Below are 10,476 nucleotides of genomic sequence, written 5' to 3'. Positions count from 1 at the left end.
AAGTACCGTTTTGGCACCGGTATCGGATAAAACCTAAACGATACCCATCCCTAGTCCCAAAGCATTATCCCCATAGATAATGTATGAATAAAAAATACAGTTATCTTTAGCTAAATCATTAAAATGACATACATATTATACACCGATCATTTTCTTAAGCATTTATCAATCCAGGGGCGCATCAATCCTTAATAAGTAAGCATTGGGATACACCCTGAACAGGTCCACATCCATCACAAGGTTAATACAAAGAGATGACGTAGTTTACATACGCTAGAACATTTCAGAACCACCAATTAATCTAATAAATATCTGTAGACTGATGGAGGAAGTTGGAGTTCCCAGGCACACAAGAAGGCCCCACCTCCCTGTGTTGTGAGGCTGTGAGGCACAGTGTGTGGTAACAACTGAGCCACACAAATGTAATATATAAAATTCTGACATGGCCCATTCTGCATACACAGTGACTATACAAGTGTATTTACTATTGTAAGTGCACGTTATGTTTTCTGTGTTCACATAATTAAGCTGACTTTTATCTAAGTAAAGGATCTAAATGTTTATTTTACCACCTTGAAAACTTTTGTTAAATACAAACCCTTTTGACACTCTTGGAAGGTACCACTTTTTAGGTAATACAGCAAATGTAGTTCATAGCAAAGCACATGATCCTGAAAATTAAACACAATGTTTTTTGCATAATTTTTCTAAACTGTATGATCAGATATTTGGATTTCCTGTCCCTCCCTACATCCTACCCTCAACATCTACTTCCTGTATCGTTCTCTCCTCTACAAAGCTTTGCTCTGTGTGCACTATCGGATGAGAAGGAGCTTTAGACACACGCACACACACACACACACACACACACACAGAAAGGAAAAGGAAAAAAAACAACTAGCATGGCAATAAATGACGGCAGACTCTTCAGACTGCACCTGATACTTAACTTGATGAATAACTTAATAAGCCTATAAATAAATAGTTTGTTTTGGTTTGTACATTTTAAAAAACAAGAAAGAGGCAGGGGACACACCAAAAACATATGTTCCACACATGTATATAAAAAACTTCAAGTGAAAAATGCTGATGACATTGTGCATTCGGTCTTGTACCTAACATAACAAAAACTGGTCATCCAAAATTTACATTCAAAGCAGATGATGTGTCCAAAGCAACCACTCCTCTCCAGTCATCATTAACAAAGACAACATCTGGTGTGCCTGTTGTGGTGCATTAAAGAACATCACAATCCGTACAACAGAATATGGAACAGATGACTTTATGTTTTAACTAACAAGTCAACAAGTCATCAATTATCCTGCAAAACCCCTCACAGCAGAGACAGCAGAGAGGCATGTAATCTGATTTAAACTGCAAAAAGACTCCTCAATCAAATGTATATTTGATGGTTTTCCATCTCCCATATATTATAATCTGAAGCCTGAAGAGAGTTAAATTACTTTACACGACTGAGGGTAGACTAATATATATATATATATTACATCATAAACCCACAAGGGACCTTGGTGCATTAGCTGATGTTTACTGTTACCCTTTTAAGCAACATGTAAATCAGTGGCCTAATTCTGTGGCTATAGTTTGGAAATAACAGCTCTATTAATCTGTCTGGTAGTGTAATCAATCATTAGTGCAGCTCCACACTCTTTCATAACAGAGCTGCACAGGTCAGCTCTGCAGCCTGTGCAACATGAAGTATTAATTACTCATGTTTGCCAGCAAACTTCAAATACTGTAGTTTCACTCCTCTGAAATCCTTTCCAATTAGGTGAAACTGAAGATGTGTGTGTGTGTTCATAGATCCATCTATCCATGTGTGTGTATAGTGTAGAGCAGACCTTCCCAAAGTCCCCCTAGGGGGGGCGCAGAGTTATGGCAGGGGAGGCGGCGGTATGAAAAGGAAAGAAAAAACAAAACGCTTGGACACTGCTAGCACTGGGCGCCCACAGAAACACAAAGCAGGAGATGAAGCATTGCTGAATAGGTTTCCAAACCAACTTCATTCTAAGCCAAAGACTAGAAAATATGGTGAAGCATATCTTCCCTTTGGTTTCACCTGCACAAGTGCCAAGGTAGGTCTCCCCTGCAGAATTGGTTTTCCCTTGCAGCGCTGGGCTGTTCAAATCATGGACAAACAGTATCCCACATTCTTGATTTTTAGTTCACAAACACTTGTTGTAATGACTAACTACTCCTGACATTTTGGAGATGTTAGCTCTTTATACAGTAAAGTTACAGTGGGATACAAAATAATATCAGGCTGATCCTGCCACAATTTGTTCCCCCGGACAAACCGTATCCTACAGTTGTTTATGTTTTTAAACCCATTTTGCACAGAGAGGCATCTTTTGAAAAATGTATTGATAGCAATGTTGAATATTATTACACAGAAGAAAAAAAAACAATTACACGTAAAATAATTACACCGTGACGCTTCTGCCTTTGTAAATGGAGGGACAGTAACTGTGTGTAAAACCTGCAGATAGTCAGATTAACAGTAACAGTATTTTGTCTCTATCTGCCATTCTGCAATTCATCTCATGTAAACAATAACGTGGCGCACAGCGTGACGTGAAAAAAAGGCACATACCTTTGACGTTGCGTTACGAACTCTGTATTCCTCGTCCACACGTAAACGCAAAAAAGGAGTTCTAAAAAATCTCCATTTTCGGTGATTCCAAATGCCGTTTACCTGTGGACGAAACAGCTGCGTTTTCAAAAATACCCGTGCAGGTGCGGACGTAGCGTAAAAGAGTTAGTAGTTTATTTTATTACTACCTGTAATTTATTGCAGATTACTTGTATTTGCTTAATTGTTTACTAAATGTTTGAGGTGTGAAATAAACGCAATGGAGCAAAATATCGGCGTGTGTGGTTGGAGGATGTGTTAGTGCGTGCGCGCACGGGGGGTGGGGGGAACATTTTTCTTGTAAAACAAAAAAAGTTTGGGAACCACTGGTGTAGAGGATGACGTGGTAATTTTATTGCAGTCATTATTAAAAACATATATTTCTGTATAGCTTTAATTCCAAGTTTATGTTGTTCTTCTTTTGCACAGCTATCAATTTATTCTTTTTTTTTATGTTACCTTATAAACCACTATTTTTCTTAAACCTGTGAGAAAAGACAAGTAATTGTGTGAGGTTTTTTTGTCTGGTTGGTTGTTTTGGGTTTTTTTCCCCCCTAATTTTTTAGAATCCCTATTACAGTAAATATCTCTTAAAACACAACCAGATTTCCTGATGTCCATATTTCAAAACTTACATAAACATTAAACACGCATAGAAGTATCCATAAGTACAACACTAAAGACACAAAGACGTGAATCTGTGAAAGAACCTCTATTTTTATCTGTTTAATGTGTGGTAACCTGTTCCAGGTAGAATAAAATCTTTACAGACACAGGCGGAAGCTGCTCTGGAAGCAGCTTTGAAATATGACAGAAACCACATATTTCAGAAAAGTCAAACAAAAGTTAGCAGGAGTCCAAGGGGGAAAGAGTTAAAAACCAGACTATTAATGTTGTAATGTTAATGTTGTAGTTTTGTGCATTTTTCACATAAATTGGACCAATCCTCTAGGAGAAGTAACAATTCTAAATGATGATTTGATGATAGATGCCTGAATATGGATCCTGTGGATGGATGCCTCACCATTGCATGAGCTCACATGCTCAACCAGATGAGCCCATAAAAGCAAGAACAAAGGGCTAAAAGTTATTAATCAGTTCACCTACTGAGAAGAATTTTTGACTAAACTTTTTGTCATATATATAAAAGACAAAATCACTCAACAATAGCACAATAACACTACAACGGAAAAAAGAAGAATAAATATCAACTTATTTCTCATAAAGTTACAACTTCCACCACTATTATGATGGAAGTAAAGAGTGTTGATGCAGTCATACATTTTCCTGCATGCACATCCATCAAAGTAATGGCCATCAAACTGCCTGTTCACAGAGTATTTATTTTACATTTCAAAATCTTAAAAATATTCTGGATAATCTATTATATGTTATAAAAAATGAATATTTGGGTAATGGCAGTGAATCCAAAACTGTAGTTTTGGTTGGCATGATATCTTTGTGAAGAAAACGACAACGGTTCTGATCCATCACGCCTGCCAACAATTATATGTATCAGTTATGTAATGTCCTCTAGACATGCACAGACGCATTAGATTTAAGAGTGCAAGGAAGGTGAACATGCTGGAGGGGACATAGACATCAATCAGCTCATAATCTGAGAGGGCATACTATCAATGACAAGAGAGAAATAAACAAGACAGCCAGGATAATACAGCAAATATACCTCAATAAACAGGAGCAGCAGTGGGACTGTGCAATGAATCTCTTCTGCTGATTTTTCAGCAGCTATAACACAGTGGATGCTGTCAGCGTGGAAGTCAATAAGTGATTGAGTAATTGTGACCCCAAAGACACCTGAGTGACAGAAATAAAAAGGCTTGGAGGTTGCAAGGACAAAGAAAATGGAGAAATGAAGCAAAACTAACCTGAGGGGACATGCAACCTTCACCAGTTCCATTTAAAACAGACAGCAGCAGCTGCTGTTTAGTCATTACTGTGAAACTGAGAGTGTACCCACTGTTCATGTGCATTCACACCCACTGAGCACTTGATTAGGAACATACGTGTAATCCAACACAAGCTCTGCCATATATTCTATTTTTCCTCTTCTGTTGTAATGGAAGAAATCTCCTCATTCCCAGCCCCCTTTTTCACAGGGTGTTTCCCCTGGGGTCAATTCTTGATCTTATCGCATTGTAGAAGTCCATGAGTAAATAAGTCTCCAGCTAACTTGAGCTTTGACCTAAGTAAATACTTGAGTTCATGGTTTCAATCTCTAGTTTCAAATTGTATTAAATATAACACATTGCTTAGTTTGTAAGCATCATGGCCCCATTAGTGTCCAAAGGGACAATAAAGCAGAGTAATGTGCAGCTTCTTGGTTTCTGAAGTCAGACGCACCCTTCACTTGTTAGCTGAGACTGCAAAAAAGAGAAAACAGTGAAAACACTTGCTTGAGTGTTAACAGAAGACTTCACTGTACTTAAGGTGATGTCTTGGTCGCTACATCCATTATAGTATATGCAGACCGTGTTTCAGTGTAGCTGCAGTGAAAGACCCTATCAGCCATGTCATTTTGAGTCAGTCATCAAATTGAAATACATTTATGGCATTGACAACATTTACATCTACTTCTTGATATTAAAAAAATGTTTTGTTGATGTTATTTTTTCTGATGAATCAGGATTCTTTTTTTTCTTTTTTTTTTTTGATAATCGGAGGTCTGTTTGGAGGCAATATTTGGCCCATTTTAAATATGGCTGCATTTCAAGTTTTCAACTGAAAGTAGTGATTTAGGCACAAAAGACTGCCCACCCAAAGAAATCTTCAGTTAAGCAAAGAATTGAAACAGTTTAACTGTCAGGTAAAACTACCACAAATCCCAAATTTTCCTCATTGCTACAGTTTCAGGGATGATAGCATCCTCATTCTCCTGGACACCACCTTCTGACAGCTCCTCACTCCATCCTCCTCAACCACTTCTCTGACAATGTTTGCATCACTGGTGTATCAGGCTACCAGCTTCAGTAATACCACTGCAGACAAGACAAATGGACTGAACTGGACTCTGTGCAGACGAGGGCCTATTTTTTACCCCCTAACCATACCTAAAATGAAGCTGTCCCACTCTCTGGAACAGGCTCCCCTATGGGATCTGAATCATCTCTGAGCATTTGCAAAAAGCATCATTATTATTATTATCAAATACTGCTGTGCAATCTCTAAAACCTTCAAGAAAGGAAGATGGATCCATTTGAAACTCTTAACACTGGAATAAGCAACAAGATTTTTTTTTTTATCGTCACACTTAGAGTAACAGAAAGCAAGAGATTTGTGCAGAGAGGTTGTCGTATCTGTAAGCTGGACAGTGCGAACAGCTTTAAGCCACTGGCCAATGAACAGCTTACTTGAGGTAGGGATTAAATGTCTTGCATGAATGGACACAGATATTGCAAAAAATGTGCAGGAAGTAACCAAGTTCTGAACTAAGCTTATCTGGAAATAATTTGAACCACTGACTTTCCTGTCCTGGGATTGCATATTTCTACTTCAGATCACTTCTCAATACCAATAGATGTTTGAAATGATCTCAGATGACAACAGTAGAACACATATATGAATAAATAAATAAATAAAGCATGTATTATGATATTGGTGAAATATAAAATTACTGCCGTTAACCTTAGACACATTCCTAAAGTGAAAATGTCAGACTTGAAGTGGCTTCACTGAACATTTATTCCCCTCTCAGTATTTTTCTGCTGCACAAAAATCCAACAACACAAAACTGCTCCTCCACCCCACTGCTCTGGAGTGTGTTTATATCCATCAATATATGCAAATTATGTCCCAACTGTCTGCTGTGTACCCAAATAACCTCCCTTCATCACCAGATCGAGAACCACAGAGCTTAAGAATAATCTAATAAAAGCTGACTTTGTCATTAAACAATAATTGAATACCTTTTCAGGCAGTGCCTCTGAATGATTTAAGTCTCAGAAAACTGGAAGAGATACATCTTTGGCAGGGCCTCCTATCTCATATTTGCAAATCTGGCTGGCAGCTCTGAATGTGCAGTGATAGCAGTCATTCTGAAAGTGATCCCACTGTGCCACAGTCTTTGAGGTTGTGGACCTAAGAAAACAGATTTATTTAAGTGACAATGATTGTGAATTTGGCTTTGCCAAGTGTTTGGAAAACTGCAAGCTCTCTCGACACAATGCGATGTTTTAAAACTATCCTTGCCAACTTATTATCTTCATAAAGAAATGCTAGTGGCAATCCATTGTTTGAGGATTTCTTTGGGCATTTTTGCTTTGTTTTCATTTTTTGCGATATGAAGCTTAGCGAAAGTGCATGATGAAGCTTTAGGAGGGATGCTTTATCATCTCTGTGCCACTTCTACATTCATCACTGAAGAGTCCATTAGTTCGAAATCTAATGTTGCAGTCAGTCAAGGACAGGAAAGGGAAAGCCAACTTGTTTAGAACAAAACGCAGATGCAACAACTGTGGTTGAATTGATCAGTGTTCGTTGGATTAAATGACTATTTTTGATGTGAATGCCGCCTCTTGTAGCGATGAACCCCAGAGAGAATTTTCTTACTTCTTTATCTTTCTTCATTTAGTTTCTCTGTTATAGTTAGCTAACACTAGCTGTCTACTGATATAAAGCTGATGTGTTGTCAACACAAACACCACGGATGAATTAGTTAGCAGACTTTCAGTTTCTACCTTGTCTTTGCTCAAAGTGATAATTAAAGTAGATGTGAATTCCTAATTGAAGTAGCTGGCACTGACAGCACATGCATAACTGTATGGGACTGCATGCATTTTTAAAAAAAAGTCTGACGATGAAGCTTTAGTATGTTCAAGAAGTCTCTCCTTGAACCTACCTTGGTACTAAGTTGATTCCAAAATTTCCAACAAGACAGTCACCACACACTGATTCACACGCAACCTTCACAAAACTCAAGGTTTCTTTGTCTCAGAAAATGGGTAATTTTGTAAATGGAGTGGTATTGGAAGCAAGTACAAAATATTTGTTATTATGACATCCCCGTTTGTATAAATCTGATGTAACTGAATCATTAATAATGTAATTGAAAATTAAAAAAATAATCAGAAAATCAGACCTGACGTCTTGTCCTGCTGCAGATAAGAAAATTTATCTGAGTGCATCAAAACAAAAAATCAGCAGGATAACAGCAAAGCATTATTTATTTTTAATAGCCTAGTATTTCTGGCAGCTCATAATCTTTGGTGCTCATGACATCTGATCTAACATTTTTACAAATGAACACACACTCATATTAAGCATAAGCAATCACAGTTTGCATGCTCAACCCCTATCTTTGTGTGTACTTGTGGATTTCCTACAGAGAAAACGACAACGTGTCAGGGTTCATGTGTGTTTTTCGCTGTAATTCTAGCATGAATTAACTTTGATTATACTTGTTCCAGCAGGAGTGAGTGCACTGTGGGAGTTCTGTCAGGTGTCACTACTAACTTTACCACAGCACAGCGGGGTGCATGTGTGCACGTTTCAAGGGATTACTGAGGAGCAGATGGTGTTTTTGCCTGTCAAAATGGTGGATGAGACAACAGCAATTAAATCTGCAGATTATTTAATAATATATGGAAGGCAGAGTTAGGACAGAGTGGGTTAACGGTGCAAACAGAATATGATCACCTTAGTTCTGATTTTTCCCTCGGTTTTGAATGTAACTTAAAACATGAACATAGATCTCTGTTGTGTTTAGCAGTCATCTTTTTTTCTTTTTTTCTGATCAACACAGGGAAATAACTGCAATTTTCCAAACATCACGCAGTTGTGATTTGATTTGCAGTATCGTCTGTTACAAGTCAAGCCTTAGTTCAATAATCCAATTTTTAACAGATTTAAAATGTGAAGAATGATCATTGCAAAACGGTAATTGGTCTTTATTATAATGCTAGAATACTCAATAAAAAGTATCCTTGGGGACAGTGAGTTGCATGAGTGAAGCCATGCAAAACCAAAAAAACAAACTGAAGAAGCATAAATTAATGTAATTAATTTAATATTAATAAATTTAATCAGGTATACGTTTTTAACGCTTGTTAACACAGATCAGCCAGGTATTTTTTAGTTTTAGGGTTATACTTACAATTAAGCACTTAGTTCCAATGACAACCTGCGCATGAGGTTTGGGAATACATTATACATGAACTTTGTTACAGATACATCAAGAAACATGTAGGTTTTATTTAATATATGAATGCAAGAAAGTGCAACAAAAATTTTATGAGATCCTTTTCAGCACAGGGAATTCAAGATTATTAATATTTATTTATTTATGGGCATTTGAAACATGACAGTTTTGTCACATAAGCTTGGTCCACTAGAGGAAAAAGACTGTCTGAGCCAGAGAATGGTTAAAGTAGCCTTTTAAATGGGTGACAGAATTTTTATGGGCTGTCCCCACAGGAATAAATCTTATAAAACTATCAAACAAATCCCAAAACAAGCTGCTGTTTACAAAACTGTCAACAGCCCAAGTGTCTTTTTTTATATTAAATGCATTTAGCAGACTTGGGTTCATATTTACAGTATATCTTTTATTATGGCATGGAATAGGAAAGAGTCGCATATTTGCTGCACAGAGTACAGGAAATCAATAAAAAAACATAAACATGGTATTGATTCGTTTGCTTCCAAACTAATAAAAAGTGGACTTTCAGACATGTCATGGCTTCTAAAAATACAATGAGCAAACCTTCAAAGACTGCTTAACATAAATCGAGCATAGTGTTAGATGAGGCAGAGTCACAACTAAACACAGCCTTATGGCCTGTGGTCTACATGTTACTGTCAGTAGGGGGAAGTGTCCCAGTCAACTGGTCTGTGGGGAACTCTTGCTTGCACTGTTGGTCCCATAGCCAGCTATGGTGGTGTGTCAATGTATAATACACACAGAGCTGAACTTCAGCAATTAAAAACAATGAAATGTCCACTCTAGCTGTAATCTGATGATTTTCATGTTAATTTTTTATCTTTAATGATTTTTAATAATGTGGCCCACTCGTATATTGTATTCTATGTCTAGATCTGTAGGCATTTACAGTAAGTATTCCTCTTTGTGTGTATTTATTTTTCATATAGAGATGTGCATTTTATACAGTGGGGCAAAAAAGTATTTAGTCAGCCACCGATTGTGCAAGTTCCCCCACTTAAAATGATGACAGAGGTCAGTAATTTGCACCAGAGGTACACTTCAACTGTGAGAGACAGAATGTGAAAAAATCCATGAATCCACATGGTAGGATTTGTAAAGAATTTATTCGTAAATCAGGGTGGAAAATAAGTATTTGGTCAATAACAAAAATACAACTCAATACTTTGTAACATAACCTTTGTTGGCAATAACAGAGGTCAAACGTTTACTATAGGTCTTTACCAGGTTTGCACACACAGTAGCTGGTATTTTGGCCCATTCCTCCATGCAGATCTTCTCGAGAGCAGTGATGTTTTGGGGCTGTCGCCGAGCAACACGGACTTTCAACTCCCGCCACAGATTTTCTATGGGGTTGAGGTCTGGAGACTGGCTAGGCCACTCCAGGACTTTCAAATGCTTCTTACGGAGCCACTCCTTTGTTGCCCGGGCGGTGTGTTTTGGATCATTGTCATGTTGGAAGACCCAGCCTCGTTTCATCTTCAAAGTTCTCACTGATGGAAGGAGGTTTTGGCTCAAAATCTCACGATACATGGCCCCATTCATTCTGTCCTTAACACGGATCAGTCGTCCTGTCCCCTTGGCAGAAAAACAGCCCCATAGCATGATGTTTCCACCCCCATGCTTCACAGTAGGTATGGTGTTCTTG

Source organism: Haplochromis burtoni, unplaced genomic scaffold (assembly GCF_018398535.1).
Source record: "Haplochromis burtoni strain Fernald_Lab_line unplaced genomic scaffold, NCSU_Asbu1 Contig_863, whole genome shotgun sequence".
Classification (NCBI taxonomy): domain Eukaryota; kingdom Metazoa; phylum Chordata; class Actinopteri; order Cichliformes; family Cichlidae; genus Haplochromis; species Haplochromis burtoni.
The sequence above is the reverse complement of the archived record's forward strand: the minus strand, read 5'-3'. Positions refer to the sequence as shown.